Genomic DNA, 18742 nt, shown 5'->3' on the forward strand with positions numbered 1-18742 from the left:
TTCTTGTTAAGAAACACTGGCATGTAAACATGATTGGGGGAAAGTCGGCTCCTTAGTCTGTTAACAATAAGGCCGGCCGTGGAGAAAACACGCTCTGACGGCACAGACGTTGCCGGGATACACAAATAACGGTGTGCTAAGCGAATAAGTTTTGTGAAGTGCTTCGTGTTTTCGTTTCACCTCTGAATGGGATCCTCATCTGGTGGAATACATGGCTCCAGCAAAAACTGTTCCCACTCGTCTCGGCTGGACTATCTGTAATCATCGCTGAAGAACTGGCTCAGCCTTTTCCGACGAGTGGGCATTGCATCCCCTTCATCGTTGGTGACGGCGGCTGCATCCGCTCCACTCGCTTCAAGGAAAATGTTCTGATAATGTTCAGAAAAGTTTTTTTTCTTACTTCCCTCATGTTTTCATCGAGAAACCTGAGATGTTTGTGCCGAGGGTCTAGGGCGGACGCGAGAAGAGGAGTTTTCACTGCATTTTTCACGTTATCGGTGTTTATTCGTTGCTTGAGAGATGCTGCAACAATGTTCTTCAATTCGGTCACTTTCTGTGATTCTCCACGGCATATTTGAAGTACTGTAGAAGACTGCAGTTCTTATTCATTAATTAATTATTTTTTGCTTGCATACATCTTCAAATATACCGTGGAGAATCACAGAAAGTGACCGAATTATAGGTTTTATTCTGGACTTTTTTTTCTTTTTTTTATGGCAAGCAAAAATGTAACGAAATTCGAATATCATTTTTATTTATGGAATAATTAGAGCAGAACGAATATTCGAATGTTCGACTATCCGTGCACACCCCTAAAATTGATAGCCTGCACTGTACTGTACTGTAATGCACTGTAAGTCGCTTTGGATAAAAGCGTCTGCTAAATGCATAAATTTAATTTAATTTTAATTTAATATATTTCTTTTGATCTAATGAACTAATAACTTTTCTTTAACTCAAAAACTCCCTCCAGTTCCCCTGCGAACCCCCAGAGTTTTGTGAACCCCCATATAAAAATGTTATAAATTTAGCTAATTATTGTTCTTTTTACATGCAATTGAATGTCGCCACAATATCACAATTACTAGTGGATTTTTCTGAGCCTTTAGTTAGAGGATCATAACTAAAGTAAAGCTGAGGTGTGTTTTTAGTGGAACAAATGAAATTGTTTTCAAACAGGTTTCCCAAAATGCTCACATTAGAGTAAGTAGTAGGGCTGTCAAAATGACTGGAAAACTAAATTGGAGTTTTCTACTTAAATATTATAAAAATTCAAATTATATTCTAATTTAAAAGGCATAATTTCAGTTGGGGGGGTGGGGGTGGTGGGCTTTCAGCTTCTCTCCTGATCCCACATATATGATTAATAAAGTTGCTTAATTTGAAAAAAAAAAAAAAAGGGCACCATGCATGTATGTATAGTATAATACAAGGGACCGAAAACCAATCACAAAATAAGGATACTTTCTTCATTTAAAAACATGAGATACAGTGGGATGGGAAAAAAACGCAAAGTCTTGAAACATGTTTTTTAAAAGTTTAACTTGCATTAATTTTAAATGCATGCCACTCTCTTGAGCAATACGCGAGTGTTACACTGCTCTGTGTAAATGACTTGGTTTAAGTTTCGACGTAAACAACATCTTCTCCACACTGATCTTCTCGTTTTCAATATATTGAATGAACAACGTAGCACCGCCGCATCTAGTGGGTTCAACTGGATAGGCTAACAAAAGCACTAAAATGCAATGCCACTTACATTGTCGTCGCATTTCGTGCTCTACTGATAAGGCTGCCTGACAGCTGATGCAGATCTAAAATTCAAAAGCAACGTGTTTGCACTGAAATGTGGATTTTTATTTTTTTTGACGAATATTCGAGATTCAAATTCTTTTTGACAGCCCTAGTAAGTAGCACCTCTATACTTACACCATTGGTTGGACCAATTTTGCCATGATGCTCAAGCAACGTTTGAAAGCTTTACTTTATTAACAACATTACTTATAGTTGTCTGTGCATGCTAAACTGGTGTCCCATTATTTGGGGTGAAAGTATTTGCCCTTCATTTGACTGAACTAGTGCTAAAAGGTTAAAGAGAAAAGAAATTATGATCTAAAATGTCACTATAACATATACAGAAACTTTATAGGAGGACTTAAATGCAGCGTAATTCCTGTTACTTCAACTTCAGCTGTCTTGTGCTGACTGTATAATATCTTGACTTATCTTTCAAATTATGTTACTTTTCTAGACTGGAACAGGGGAGCCTCTTGGCCAAGCTGACTGGTGGAGCATCCCTCTGGTGTTGAATTCATCACGCTCTGTTGACTGAACTTGTCCTAAATTCTCATGACCCAAATGAGAGCCCACCAGCAGGGCTGGATCAATGTATTCACATGGACATTTAAACAGACTAATCATGTCCAGCATTTTGTATAGTTGTTTTACCCGGAGGCAATAAACAGAGGGGTCTTGAGCTCCAAAGAAGAATCGCAAAAATATGCAGGGCCTAAACAATTCTTGATTCCAAATCATTCCAAAATTTTGTCACACTTTAGCACTTCATATATACTCCCACAGTTCCCACATATGAACTCCACAGTTCAAACGAATTGACACATATGTCCAATCCTCTCATATATGAATTGATATGCTACATATAAACAGGCCTCCCACTCAGGCAAACAGTCTGTTAAATAAGAGTCAGTCAATGAGTCCTCTTTAGAGGGTCAGTGAAAGTGGGGTCAGATTTATGTAGTTTGACTGTATGAGCTACATACTAGAGAGTGACAGAGTCACAATGATTCAGTGGCACATTGCCCTCTACCTGCACCGAGTGGCAATATGACAAAGGCTTGCATTTCTTTACTGATCTGTCAGAGGATAGGTGACACAAACTGATCTGTCAGTACAGCTTTTTATGTACCACTACACAAAAAAAATCCACATTGGCCAATCATTCAGTTAGGGTAAATTAATTAATTGCAATTTTTAATTCCATTAGAGAATTTTGTTAGTAGGAACGTGCCAACGCAATTATTAATCAATGCATTGCTTTTTTTCTTCTCATAATACTACATTGATTTTTAAAACCGTAATATACATTAAAGGTCATACTATGCACAATTCATCACTGCATGCTATACCAAAGAATCTGCCTTCATAAACTAAACCTAAAAATAATTTAATCACCCTCATGTGAGTAACCACACTCAACACAAACCCATGAGACTTTCGATCATCTCTGAAAACACTTAATTCATCCCAAACTTTGGCACTTCTAAAAGTTCAAAAGAACAAACAAAGCGGTTTAAGTCTTCTCAAGATCACTTTACATGTATGATAAACAGATTTGATTTAACGCTTTTCACAATATAAAAATACTGAGCAGAGTTCATACATAAAACATATCAAATATGGAAAATGGAATCATAACCATATTAGTTTGATGTGCAAGAAAACAATTTCATTGGTTCACACGAAAGGCCAAATGTGACACTGGGTTTTGCGAATAAAAGCCTAAATTAAATTGGTTAAGCAAATAAAATGATAATGTCTCCATCAATCATTAACTATGACTTGTGCCTCAGTAAACTCTTAATTTGCTGTTTATTAGTAGTTAGTAAGGTAGTTGTTAACTAAGTTCAGGTTTTGGGTAGAATTAGAGATATGCGCTTTATAAGTACTAATAAAGGGTGAGTAAACGATGCCTGAATTATCAATTTTTGAGTGAATGGGTGCATTTCAACAGCAGCGCTTCCAATAATCCCAAAAGAGGGCCAGGTCACGATTTCCCTCAGCTGCCATGCATTCAGTCCCATCACCATCGAGGGGAGCCCCAGGCTCATGCGAACACACTGGCCCTGTCTGCTTGTTCTCAAAACCTGAAGGCATAAAATCAGCCCATCTGACGCCGAAGCACTGATATCAGGCAGGCGAGAGCCTCCAGCAAGGCCTGAAGAGGCACTGAGACCAGTAGCGATGTCACTTCCTTTCTTGTTCTCTCTCACTCCACTGCATTTGATAACTAAATCTTGGTTTCAAACAACTCATTAGCCCTAATGCAGTTTCTCCCTCACTGTCTGTTTTCCTCCCTCGTTCTTATTCTTGCTCCAGGTGTGATTGCAGTCCCTGTAGGATCAGATGAGAAACCCAGAGTGTAATCACACCCAGAGGTCTTTCACGCTAAGAATCCTCACTGTTAGTCATACAGTACCTCACTCCAATCGACATCAACACCCCCCAATCACCACCTCCTTTGGCTGCCTGGCAACCAGCTCCCATGGCACCACTCCTACAAGGGGTGTATTGGGTGAGTTCCAATGCCTGATGGAAGGAGGAGGCTATGGGAGAAAAGAAGCGCGGAAATGAAGTGCTTTTGCAAATGCGTTTTGAATAATTGTTGTCTTGACACTACTTCCTGGCACATGGTGGGGAAAATTCATAGTTTTACTACTCGTAAGTATGAGGAGAAAGTTGAACGTACCTAACGCTAATATTTATACAAAGAATCTCTTTTTTGAAAAATCTGGGTTTTATTGAGAGCAGGACGTCCAATGGCTGATCTAGATTTTAGCAAATGAGGCCTACACAAAAGAGTGAAAAATCCCTCAAAACAGTGGAAATTATTAGAAAACTAAACTGAAGAAAATCTGCATGAGTATTATGAGTTTATTCTTTGTTATTCTGGTTACTAAATAAGAGTGGAGTAGTTTAAAATTTATATAAATAACAATTTGCAAGCCAATCTGCTTCCATAATAGGGCATATCCCCAAGTGAATGAGATATTCAACAAGAAAAAAAAAGTATGGCATAACTTTATTCATCAGTGAGTGATCAGGCCATAAAAAGTGGATCTAAAAAGATTAGCTTAATTTTAAATCACTTTTCAGAAGTAATTTTGCTTCTCAAGTAAAGCTTTGCTTCTCAAATATCTTGATTTAGGAATGTTCTATCTATCTATCCATCTAGTTAGTTAGTATGTACAAGTTATTTATTTTTTTTGACAAAAATGTATACATTTAGGAACTGGCGGTACTGGCAGAGAAATATAGCACTTCTGTTAAATGTACAATATTTATCAGCCAATAATCTTAAAATAGTTAAATACCATCCAATTAATCAGTCTGTCTAATGTATCACTCCATCAATAGTTGAAAGTTAAATGTCAACAATGTTCAACATACTAACACTTTGTTTTTCTTCTGTTCACCCCGACAAAAAGGCTACATTTCCTTGACTATTTTAATTAAATGCTGCTGGGTCCACAGTTCACAGTATGCTCAAGACCGAAAATAAATAGACCACAGTGGGAAAGCAAGAAAAAGGCTAGTGACTGACAAATGTCAGCATGACAAGACCTCCAAACATATCCGGAGTCCATTTATTGAATAAACACAGAAAGTGTTTTTTTAGATTAATAGCCACAATCATCAGACTGCAGACGAACTGTGAGATGACTCAAGCATGTTATATGGAGGTTTCCGCCACACTGGTAAAAGTGAGTCAGGAATAATGAGTGGAAAGGAGGACAGGCCCAGTGCTGGGACATGCCACATGGCTCCTCCTTGACAGCTAGTGCCATCCAACACAGGGAGCAGAAGTGGACAACTTTGTTATGCTAATGAGGTGGGACAGCTGTCTGGGGTCATGGGGCGAACCTGGAACGTCACTTCACGAGCGGAACTGAAAAAACCCTGATGAACCCGTCATCACAGAAGAATCTAGTTCCTGTGCCTCAAACTAGAATGGTTGCAGAGAAGATCATATAATTTAGGAATGCACGATGTATAAATAAAGTCACAATAACACTTTTAAATGTAATCTTTATCAAATTTCTTAATTTCTTATGGTGCATTATAAGGTTATAATGCCAAAATGTACTTGTAGCATTTAAATTTATACATTTTAGTTTTATTATTTAGATTAAAAAAAGTAAATAATTTATCAGTTATTGGCCATTAAACGTTAAAAATAAAATTACTGGCATATCAGTATTGGCTAGAATTTTGCTTCCCTACCTACTTTTGATGACAGCCATGTAATTTTTTCCTTTTGTTTTGAAATACGTCATGAATGACGTCTGTGCTGCAGTTCCATTTCTTGAGTGACAGCAATGCCATATGTGCACTTACTTGACCCTGTTGTGATACCCAACCAAGCAGAGGAAAAACATTCTTTCTTTTCTTCTTCTTCTTTTTTTAAGGAACATCAAAAATGCATGCCAGTCACTTTGGATTCAGCATGTACTGTTTGTTGTTGTCCGCACTGAGGAGAAGGCCAGGCTACAAAACCATCTCAAAATAACCCTTCTAAATCGAAAACATTCCAGAAATACCACTGAAACCTTCTATGGCCTTCAATACTCCGGAATAAGAGGTAACAGATGACTGTTATTTGTGGGCTAGACTGATTGTGTTTTAGCTATAGAGTGCACGCTTTACCCAGAGTACTGGATAACCTTCACTAGGCAGTTACAATGTACTGATTCAAACTAAAAGACAAGAATAGCGCAGCAGACATAATGAAGTTAGCGTTCCATGCTAGTATGAAATGACTGTTATCTCCACCTCTCAACCAGTCATGGAAGTCATTAAGCCATGGAAGCCCACCTAACCGTGAGTGTTTTGTCTGGATGTTAGGAAACAAAACCTTGTGAGAGAAAAGGGGGCTTCTGACTTCTGATCTAATGTTATTCAGTAACTGATGTGGTGATGATATATATGAAGAGTTCATGAAGAGTTCAGATGCATAAGCCTCCAAGTGTCATCTGAATTTGTCTTAAAAAAATATTTTTTAAGACATATATTTATGTTTAGTTATTTCACTTGTTATGACATTGAACAGAACCTATTAATTGCCATTAATAAATAACTGAACCCACACATGAGATCCTGAGAAAAATGCTCATTTTGAAAGCAAATTTCAGATGTCACAACTCTTCATATATATCATCACCACATCAGTTACTGAATAACATTAGATTTAATTAATGTACATTATAATGTAACACCTAAATACAAGTGTAGCATTTACAATGACTGGTTTTAAACATTACATCATTTTTAATCTTGGCCACTTATAAGTTACCTTTTAATTTCATTTTTATTTTTTATCAAAACTAATTAAAACACAATAACTGTTAAATGCAATCTTCTTCAAATCTCAAAATGAATTTCCATTAACATTATAATGACGTGAGGCATTACATTTTACATATTACATTTGAATAATCACCAATATAATTGTACATAATATGACAACAATTATCAGCTTATCAGCCATTATTGAAATACCAGGAGTACAGTCATGGCCAAAGGTTATGGCAGTAACAAATTTTGTTTTGCAAAGTTTGCTGCTTCAGTATTTGCAGATTAATTTTGATGTTTCTATGGTATACTGAAAAACAATGATAATCATATCATAAGCTTTAAAGGCTTTTATTGGCAAAAATATAATGAGTAAATGTTAACAGTCTTCATAATCTATGAAATTCAATTAGTAGGCTTCTGCTTGTCCACTCGCCTTTGGAGGACTGACCACAGGTTCTTTATGGGATTGAGATCTGGGGAGTTGCCTGGCCATGGATCCAAAATTTCAATGTAAAGATCTTCGAGCCACTTCTTTATCACTCTTGCTTCGTGACTTGATGCTCCATCATGCTGGAAAATGCACGGATCATCACCAAATCGCTCATGGAACATTAGAAGAAGTCGCTCTTGTAGGACGTTTTGATACCATTCTTTATTCATGGCAGTGTTTTGGGGCAGAATTATAAAAGAGCCCACTCCCTTGCTTGAAAAGAAATCACACACGGATGGTCTCAGGATACTTCACTGTCATGTCACAGGACTCATGGTAGCATTCGCCATTTCTTTTCAGAACAATCGATTTTCCAGATGTCCCAAACAGTCAGAAGAGAAAATAACTTTGTACCAGTCTTCTGCTGTCCAATCCTTGTACTTCCTGAAGAATATCAGTCTGTCAATGACATTTTTCTTGGAAAGAAGTGGCTTCATTGCTGCTCCTCTTGACACCAGGCTGAGGTCGCTGTCTTAAAGTCTTGGCCCTTACTGTGCGTGCAGATGCTTTCACATCACCCTCCTGCCATTCCTGAGCAAGCTCTGCATTGGAGGTGACACGATTCAATAGCTGACTCCTCAGGAGGAGATGGTACTGGTGCTTGCTGGACACTCTGGGACATCCTGAAGACTTCTTCACTGCAGTCGAACCTCCTTTCTTGATGATCAGGTAAATGGTTCTTTCAGGTGCAATATTCTTTGAAGCAATTTCCCTGCACGTGAGGCCATTTTGATGCAAAGCGATGTTGGCTGCATGTGTTTCTTTGGAGGTAACCATTACTAACAAGAACAGAATGATTGGAAGTGCTTCTTCCCTCCTTTTATAGCAGTCAGTCTGCTCTTACAATCTAATTATTATGACAGTGATTTTACCTGACTAGTACTCATTCACACTTTCAAATGTGCTACTGATATGATAAGTCAATTATAGTTAGCTGGTCATTTTGTGTCAGGGTTTTTTTTTTTTTTGTGTGAAAAGTTCATTTTTTTGGCCAATGAAGCTTTTAGAAATTATTTCAAATGCATCTGATCGCTCTACGCAATAACCTAGAAACAACGTGAATGAACACCACAACAGCTCAAGCAGAAAACTTTGCAAAACACAAAATTTATGTCACTGCCAAAACTTTTGGCCATGACTGTTCAATATTCGTAGCAGAGACATATGGGTTATTTTAAGGTGGCTTTGTTACAAAGTAATTACAAAAATAAGTACTATAGTACTACAGTTATTTATGAAAATAAGTAATCATAAATAACTGCATGTGCTTGTACTATACGTTTAGGGTTAGCATTAGCGTTATTACTACAAGAAGTACTGTATCTACGCCTTAAAATAAAGGGTTACTGACATTTGTGAGATTTTATATGAAACATATGTAAGCTCTCCATATATGAGATCCGTCACATTCATGCTGGATTCTTCTGGGTCTAGGTTTTTAAAAACTTTACCCAGAAGGGACAGACTAGGAAAACTGTATGAGATGTAAAATGTGTGTCCCAACCAAGACGAGGGTCTGAAGAGGCTGGACGGGTGGGCATACAGGGATTAAAAGCACAGATCACAGATGGCCACCGCGTCTCATCTTTCAGTGGGCCCCAGCAAATAATTAGCAGAGGTATGCTGTGCGGCCTTTGTCAGCACGTGCGTCTGTCAAACACGGGCGTGTGTCAGGAACAATGGCTGTCCAACAAAAGGACAGGGGCCGGCTTCCCTACCCCTCACTACAAATGCTGTGAATTGCAAGGCACGCGCGAACTGGAACAATAGGGAATGGGACGGGTACTGGGTGGCATCAAGCCGACACAAGGCCCACCCTCAAGGTATCGGGCCAAAAAGTTTCAGCATCAGCATTCTGTCAGACCCCACTCTGCCAGCCTTAAAAATGGTGTTGCAGTTTTGCAAAAGCACATGTGCATATGAGTTGTGAATGCATATGGAAGCGGAGGTTAATTCAGTGGAAGGGAGGTCACGCCAAAAGAAAGGGACATAAAAAGATCCTAACAGCTGGGACAGATCTACAGGGATACAATTGAGTCAGAGTGGGGGAGGGGGAGTGGCAGAAGAGAAATGGGACAGGAAAAAAAAAGATGGGTAGACGGGCCACCTTTCTAGAAGGCTGACAGGGGTCCTTTGTTACGGCAGCTGGTTGAGGGAGGTCAGACCAGCTGTGCTTCCACTGACCCCCCTCCCCCCGTCCTGCTCCGCTCCCTGACCAAACACAGCCAGCTGTATAGGGGAGGAGTTAGGGGTTTTCAACGAGTTTGGAGGAGGGTGTCCACACAGTGTCCAAATCTTAGGACCCTACATGACTCACATCCAGTGTTTTACACTAAATGGCTCTGGACCCTAAAGCATTCAGACTCTAAAGTAATGGTAGATAGTGACAAGCCAATATATCATTGTGAGATATTGAGTACTGATAAAGGTGTTTAATTGGCCAAATAACAAAGGTGATAATTTCCCCTAATCTTCATGTTACTGCCATATAACCAGTGTAGTAGACACATATCCTTATTACCATCTGCCATTTAAAGAAAAGTTATTGGTGGACATCTAGTCAACCCAACTCTTTACAACCTGAACACCAAAAAAAAAAAAAAAGTTCACAAGATGAGAAACACGTATGATTTATGGTGGTCTATGGTGTGTTAAAGACTCTTATGCTATGCATTGCCCCCCTCTAAGACCATCTGCTTTAAATCCATAATGCATGTCACTGTATTATTGTAGCATTAAAAGCTTTTAAAACATTTATAAAGTGAAACCATTGATCCCAGTATCTATGTACAAGCAGTCTGCTCGTAAACTCACGCTTGCAAAGGATGTGCATTTTCAGGAAAGGCTTGGCTCTATTGATAGACACATCTCACTTAACCATCTAAAGTCTGTCTGCTTATGGTCTATAAGAACACCATAATGGAAGCTAAAGTGGCCATAGACAGAGCAGGAAGACATTGTAGAGGTCCTGTAAAACTGCAGTGAACCATATTCACTATATTATTCAAAAACAGTTCCAGTAGAGCTCTTGTTACCCTACATCATGTTTCCAGACTTTTGCAATGACAGCCTGTGGGCACCATTTCACAATGGATATATTTGCAAGAGCAATCTGCACTTTGGATTGCTAATGAGTATACTTGAGCTTGAGGTGCACTCATGATATGAACAAACCAAAAAGACCCTTTTAAGAATATTTATATTTTAGACCTTAAATTTGAGGTCTGTCTTTGAAAATGTTAACTGAAATGGTACTCAAGACTCTTGGTACTATAAAAGAAGTGTAAAATGCACAAAATGCACAAAGAAAAAAATTCAGTGGAGACTTCAATTACATCAAAAAGAAATGTTTAACCACTAAAATCTCCAATGGTAAATGACTTTAAACTGAAAGAATTTCATTATCATTTCATTTCATAAACATATATGAAACATACACAGTGCTTCACTTAGCATTACACCTCAACAGATTCAATTGGATTCCACAACTATATGGAAAACACACACACACACACACGTTTGTTTTTGTGAAAAGTGGGGACATCCCATAGGCGTAATGGTTTTTATACTGTACAAACTGTATACTCTATGGCCCTACACCAACCCTACACCTAACCCTAACCCTCACAGGAAACTGTGCATTTATACTTTCTCAAAAAAACTCATTCTGTTTGATTTATAAGCGTTTTGAAAAATGGGGACGTGGGTTATGTCCTCATAAGTCACCCTCTCCTTGTAATACCTGTGTCATAACCATTATACAGAGTTGTGTCCTGATATGTCACAAAAACAAGAGCACACACACACACATATATATATATATATATATATATATATATATATATATATATATATATATATATATATATATATATAAAATGTAGATAAAGTTAAGACTACATAATAACAATAAAATTTATTATTTACCCATAAACTGGATCCTACACAGAAAAGTAGGCTGCTAGCATACAGGCTAATGGATGCTAAAAACAATATACAGACCATATAAAAAGCATTTTTTAAACTTCATAAACAAAAACCATACTAAAGCTTGGATGAAAAGTAAACATTTGTAACTTGCAAGGACACACATATACAGATTTGCTGTAAGACACTGTAGTATTCACATCTTCTTTCCAACTTAAAATAGATCAAATGTAAAATCATTCCCACTCATCTTGGCTAGATTTACCATTATCCTCACTGAAGAACTAGCTCAGCATTCTGTCTATCATCTGCCTGTTTCAAACACACAGGTGAGTGTGTTTCATTGTACAGCATGCAAAGCATATTTTGTATATTTTAAACAACCTGCTGAAGGGGGAAAAAACAGCTTAAACCAGCCTAAGCTAGAACACTGGACTTATGAAATACTTATCCATATTGCATATGGACCTATTGTATTTAACAAAGAGCTTGTGAACTGTACTTGTTACTTTTCTAAATAACAGGCTATTAATAGTAGTGATACTACTAGTAGCAGTAGTATTAATAACTAAATGGTGAGAAGGGTCTGGACATTTAGCTCGACAATTCAGCATCTTTTTTCAATTCTGGACACAAATCTCAGCTTCAAGATCACACATATTTCATATACTTCTAATCTGACTAATGGGTGCACTGCACTCATAGGCAGGTTTTCTTGTTTAGACAATTCTTTGGGGAATTAAATATGTTTATTTTCTAGCATCACTCAAGCCGATGAAAAAGTGAACGTGATTGAGACCACTACACCAAGATAGCGAGCAAGTGCTGCAATAATAGATGAGATGGGCTCCACACAGGCAGTATTGATCGAAGGCAGGAGGCTAAACAGAAAACGGGATAGAAAGAAGTGATTTAGTATACGGTGAAAGAAAAGAAAAAAATCCAACCTTCTCAGGGTAATACAAGTGTTTCATGACACTAGTGTCCATCTCGGCTACTGCAAAACATAGTATTTTTCTGCTATTTATTTTGTAATGTAGATGTTCTATTTAATTTTTTGACATCTTCGCAACTTTGCTGTCGCACTTCACTTGTCTGGCTTTAACAACTAAATTCTTCCCTGAGAAGTTTACACAAACTATGTTTACATAAAATCGAACTTTCCATAAACTCCTTCCTGACACTTCAGTCGATGGTTTGTGGGAATGGTATTGATGACACATGAAAGGATATTAAAATTGGTCAAAAAGAGAACAGCCACAAAAAAATACAACATCCGTCATGCATGGTCTGATCTCAAGTGGTCAGATGAGACAGATCTCCATTTATCACGATGGGCACTTGATTCAGCTGTGATCAATGGATGGGTCTCTGATTTTGATACCAGTGTGCTGCTACACATCGAGAAACTAGAAGCATCCTTGCTCCACGGAGCACCATTCTCCCTTTTATTTTAGTTTTTGGGCTGAAATACACCATAAAAAAATTGAAAATGTCTGTGTAGTTATTTGTTTCCTCCAACTCTTCCTCCTCCATCTCATTCCAGCGGGATCCTCGGTTATAGATGAGAGGTTCAACAACATCTGTTCAACAGCTGAAGCCTTCTGACAGATGTTTGGAAAGGAGGATTGGAAACACGGGAATGTCAGGGTAGGCAAAGAAGGAAAAGCTTCCACGCCCTTCATCATTTGTCTATGTTAGCATTAGGCATGAGTCACAGCAATTACATTGAAGGGCTGGAGCTGCACAAACCATGGCCACCCCAGTCACAGGCATGTGATACTTTTAACCTTTAGATGAGTTTTTGTGGAACGTTTAAAGAAAAATCTTGAAGAAAAATGTCTTGACAATCGCGGTGCATGCTGACTTTTGCTGTGAGCTCGGTTGCTTAAAACAATACTTTTCTATTCCAGCTGAATGCACAGAGAAATTCATAGTATAAGAATCTAATGACTTAATTATTTCCAGAGTGTAAAAAAACACTGTGACTCTGCAACACTTTCAGCATTGCTATGACAAAAGCATCATTGACTCAAACAGTTATGTGAGTTTGGGGAGTGATCAGTTTGTCTAAGCAATAAAGGACAAGGAATGTGTTTGATCTCATTTAAACCCCAAAGAAAATCCTTAACAAGCTAAATTACTAGTTTAATGTAGTGATTGACTAGTTAACCTGCTAGCTAAAAGGAATAGTTCACCACAAAAAAATGAAAGTTTATTACAAACACAAGATGATAACTCATGGACTGGAGTGGTGTGGATTACTTGTGGATTGTTGTGGAGTGGGAACTGCCTCTCATTAAAGTGACGTAATGCTAAATTTATCCGAATTTGTTTCAATTAATAAACAAACTCCTCTACATTTTGGAGTACACTTTCAGCACATTTTAGAAAGCAGATACAATTTAAAAAGCAGAAAATTCAATGTATGAAGCAGAAAATCCCTGTATTAGTTTATATTTATATCGCCTAGAGTTAAGCAATATCATGAGTGAGGGTGCTTTTTTTCCCAATATCAGCACGATTACAAATGTTTACACTGTAATTCAGTTAAATATATTTTTAACTGAATATTGTTGTTTTTGCCCAAATAAAAGGCACAGCAGAACTTGTGGGTCTCTGAGCAACATTCAGCGGTGTTTTGTTACTGAATGAATCCATGTTTTTTAACCAACTGGGTGAGTCAATGATTCATTAAGTCATTAATGACGAGTCCGACTTTTGATTAGACATTACAAATAGCTACAAATATCCATTCAGTCCACAGCTGACATTGGCAATTAGGATAGCATTGTATCCACTATATACAATTTTTAACACTTTGCACAAACAGCTAAGCAAACTAAAACTCTTGAATTGTATACTGACAATCTTCCAAAAAAGTGACAAACTGATACTATTCCAAAAAAGAGTTTATAATGGTTTCTGTGCCCCTGGTGTTTGAGGTACTTCATGGAAACAGAATTTTGCAGTTCCATTCGGTGCCATTAATGGTGCATAAATTACACACTGCCTGTTCTGGAACACAGCACAGTTAACAGCATGAATCTGTACTGCAGGGTGTGAAATATGCTTTGCATGTCTTCATATAGTACTATCTTTGTTGCATTGCTTTTGGATGTTCTGGATAAAACTAAAGGCCAACTGACAGCAACATCTGCAAAAAATAAAATGAAAAAAAAAATTCTTGCTGTTTAATATTTGGATGCTAAAAAGAAAAGGAGATTCGGCTTCATATATGAAGAGTGCCTCACCACTGCAATCAGTAGGGAATTTCATTTCATTTCATAATTACGGTGTCCCTGACTTTGAAGTTGTGCCACACAGGGGAGCTCTCTGAGGCACAACTAGAGAGACGCTACTATGTTTATCCATCTTCGGTTTCTCTATCCCTGTTGCTCTCGCCCTCTCACTCTCACTCTCACTTTTTCCCTTACGTAAACACAAGACTGCTGCAGATGCTTTACAAGAGCTCATGCTCTGTGTATGAGTATACAGAGCATGAGCTCTTGTAAAGCATCTGCAGCAGTTCTGTTTATGACTGAAACAAGCTGCTCTATTCTTACCGTGTTCAGCCCCACCTCCTTCTGTCATGCAGTTTAATTCTATCTGACGGAGTTTGTCATCGTCAATTACTCATCATGTAATAAACAGTATAAAGAAGGACATATCTACTAGTTATCTACAAATAAATGGTGATGAAGGTCCCATAGTGTTTAGGATCAACATGAAACCTATTTTATGTGTATAATGCAATCAGCTTACCTTCAACAAGTGAACTTAAAAGATGAAATGGAGTCTACAAGAGTACATTTTAAACTCCTTAACTTTTGGATCCTAGACACATTCCTTTGCAGAATCATGACACATTGCCAAGTATCACTATATTCCCCATTATGAGCACTATGAAGAGAAAGAGCTGTTTTACTCTGTCACTTGAGATCTCACTGTAATGTGTGGTCATACATAATGTAAAGTCGTGTACTAGTGGATGTGTTATGATATTTTTAATGCAGAGGAAAACGGTCTACAAGCAAGCGTTCAAACGTGTGCAACTGTGCATGGCATGTAAAAGCCAACCTTCGAAATTGAACTAAACTACTCTGATTTCCACTGCTGAATGCCATGCACACTTTGAAGGAATTACTTTGAATGACTCCAGGATTTTCCACACAAGGAAACTGGAAGAGTAATTTTTTCCAAAGTTATGCCTGTTAAGACTTTTTTCTTTCTTTCTGGCAAACGCATACCATGGCATTTTATTATATACAATAATAGAGAATGATATTACATATTCATAGCTCTTACTCTTATTGCAAATTAAAACCTATTAGTTTTGTAAAGAAATCCATTAAACGTAATGAAAAACACTAACTATAGATTTGCGAACAATAGGTATATATGCTTTTTTTTTGGTGGAGCCAGTGCAAATTAGTAAATGTAAAAAATAACTAAATATCTTAACTGTAGGACAGCGCATGCTAAGGCACAATGTGGACCAAGAGCTGATCATTTCATTTTACACATTATAAAAGCGAGGTAATGAGATAAGCCTCAAGCCTTGTCAAATATGAGACCTGACAGTAAATAAACTAAATCACAAAGACACAACTTGCCCATTGCAACTGAAAAATTGCTCAGCAAAAAATGGAAATAGCTTTTTCGAGCAACTGCTCTCCATATACGGCGTAGAATTGTTGTCCATTGTTTAAAAGTCACACCCTTATTATTACAAAGGAAATTACATCCTTCTCCAGTGCCACAGCTTAGCTGGCAGCCGTCTGATTGCCCTTTGCCCCTACGCTATTGTGGTTTCAGCTGCTGTGTCCTCTTGTTCATCCATCTGGATAACAATGGGGCGCACACTTACACCACAGACCAGCAGAACAGACGGTACCCACTCTGGAAAGTTAAAAAACCCATTCAGCTGTTATGGATGTCCAATACCGACAGTCAGTGTGACAGGTGATTAAATAGTGCAGCTCAGAAGAGTTGCTTACAGAGGTGCTTAGTTTTTTTTTAATGTGAATTACATTCAAATCAGCACCAAAAGACTTGGCCCCTTGGGGGATGAAAAGAAAAACAAATTCATAATCTTGGAAAAAATTTATTTGACTCTAGCAAGCCCATATGCTTAAATTTGGGTTTATAAGTACATAACCAAAGGACAGTAGATAGTAATTTTAATGGTCAGATCAGATCATGTAAAAAGTTCCAACAAATGAAAATACCGTATGTTTAAGTTTAACTGCTACCTTAAATTTTGAAGAAAATCAAATCAACTTGGAACCTTTCAACCACTTTGATTTTAATTAGTACTGATGTAGACGGAGTAGAAATGACAGAACATCACTGTAATAAGTTAAATGGATATAAAGAAAAACATTATGATGAAAACGCAGATGTCTTCGTTTATTTCGGGCAAAACACACTAGACTTCAAACATTTAAAGATATTGTTAATCCAAATGTGACAATTTTCACCATTATTCCGTATGTCTTTCTTTTTCTTGTCAAGGTCTTTTGTAAAAGCTCTCTATCTTTTCCATGTAATAAAAGTCAGTGAGGTGCAGTTTGGACCATTATTGACTTTGATTGTATGGACTTTGTTTCTGTTTCAAATATTTTTTGACCTATAAAGCTTATTCCACAAAATACAAATTCTAGCCATAATTTCACTCTACCATCATAATTTTAACAAACCATTTATGACTGCAGCTAAAGGGAAACATCTAAGGGAGACATATCTCACCTAATCTATTTCTTTTCACTCTATGCTCATCATAATGTTGGTGATATTGACACATACAAAGCATCTGTACACTGCAGTCCTGTACTCATAACATATTTCAGTGAGGGCTCTGATAAACTCCTCAGAGTGTAAGGCCTAGCCATTATGGATCAATAAGTGTCATCTAATTATTGATGAGAGGCTATTTGTAAAGCGTTCTCTAATAAAAACATAATATCACTCCCATAGTATTACATAATTTTACACTAGATTGTTATTTTTACATAGCCTTAGCATATTTCTTATTGGTGTTGTTTTATAATGCTGTGTGTTTAGAAACATCTGGACTCAAACCCACTCACATTCTTGCATATCCAGAAAAGGAAGTCTTGATGGACGTCAGTGGTTAATTAATTTTTCGCCCCATCATATTTCCATAACTCTAAGGGAATAACTCCAGCAGTATTGTTTGTTGAACAAATACTTGCATGTTTTATCATAGATATGGACCTGAAGAAACCAGATATCTATAGATGTGCAACTCCACCCCACTTCAGCTTTACTGTATGATATCCTAAGACTATAAATAATGCATGTTAAAATGAGAGCACTGATTGCCATTGGGACTTACCGAATAGAAGGATACTACAATGAGTGTCCGTGCCGCCTTTTGTGTAATCCACAGAAAATATTTGGGGAAAAAATTACTTCAGCTTATTCTACATCAGAATTTCTCGCCAAACTGACGCTCGATTAGATGCACGTGGGCGGAGGCGCTTCGGATGGTCGTAAATTTTGAAAACGGCCGTGAGAAATGGACGGATTTTGGATAATCTCTGCGTTTGTTATTCACTGAGCAGCAGCCACTGGCGCATAGACTGCGCTCCTCCCGCGGCTCCACCCGCTAGCCCCGCCCACCCAACGACCCCATTGGCGCACACAGGCGTTTATGCAAATTTTCTCTTCCCGCTGATGTTCAAGAGTCTGAATGGGATACAAATGTATCCAGACGCCAGGCATAAAATACCGTCATCTAGAGGCCAAAACACACTTCTCTGAACGTTTAAACTGAGCGGGTGCTCATAATTACTGCATTTTGGGTTGAGTTCTGTCTTACAACAAAAACAAACAACAATTGATAAATTGTTTAAAAATATAAACTATACATCTTCACTGAGCTCTAAAAAATAAATATACAGTACAGACCAAAAGTTTGGAAACATTACTATTTTTTATGTTTTTGAAAGAAGTTTCTTCTGCTCATCAAGCCTGCATTTATTTGATCAAAAATACAGAAAAAAACAGTAATATTGTGAAATATTATTATAACTTAAAATAATAGTTTTCTATTTGAATATACTTTTCAAAAATAATTTATTCCTGTGATGCAAAGCTGAATTTTCAGCATCATTACTCCAGCCTTCAGTGTCACATGTAACATCCAGTCTATCACATGATCATTTAGAAATCATTCTAATATTCTGATTTATTATGAGCGTTGGA

This window comes from Carassius carassius, chromosome 28 (genome assembly GCF_963082965.1).
Source record: "Carassius carassius chromosome 28, fCarCar2.1, whole genome shotgun sequence".
Lineage (NCBI taxonomy): Eukaryota > Metazoa > Chordata > Actinopteri > Cypriniformes > Cyprinidae > Carassius > Carassius carassius.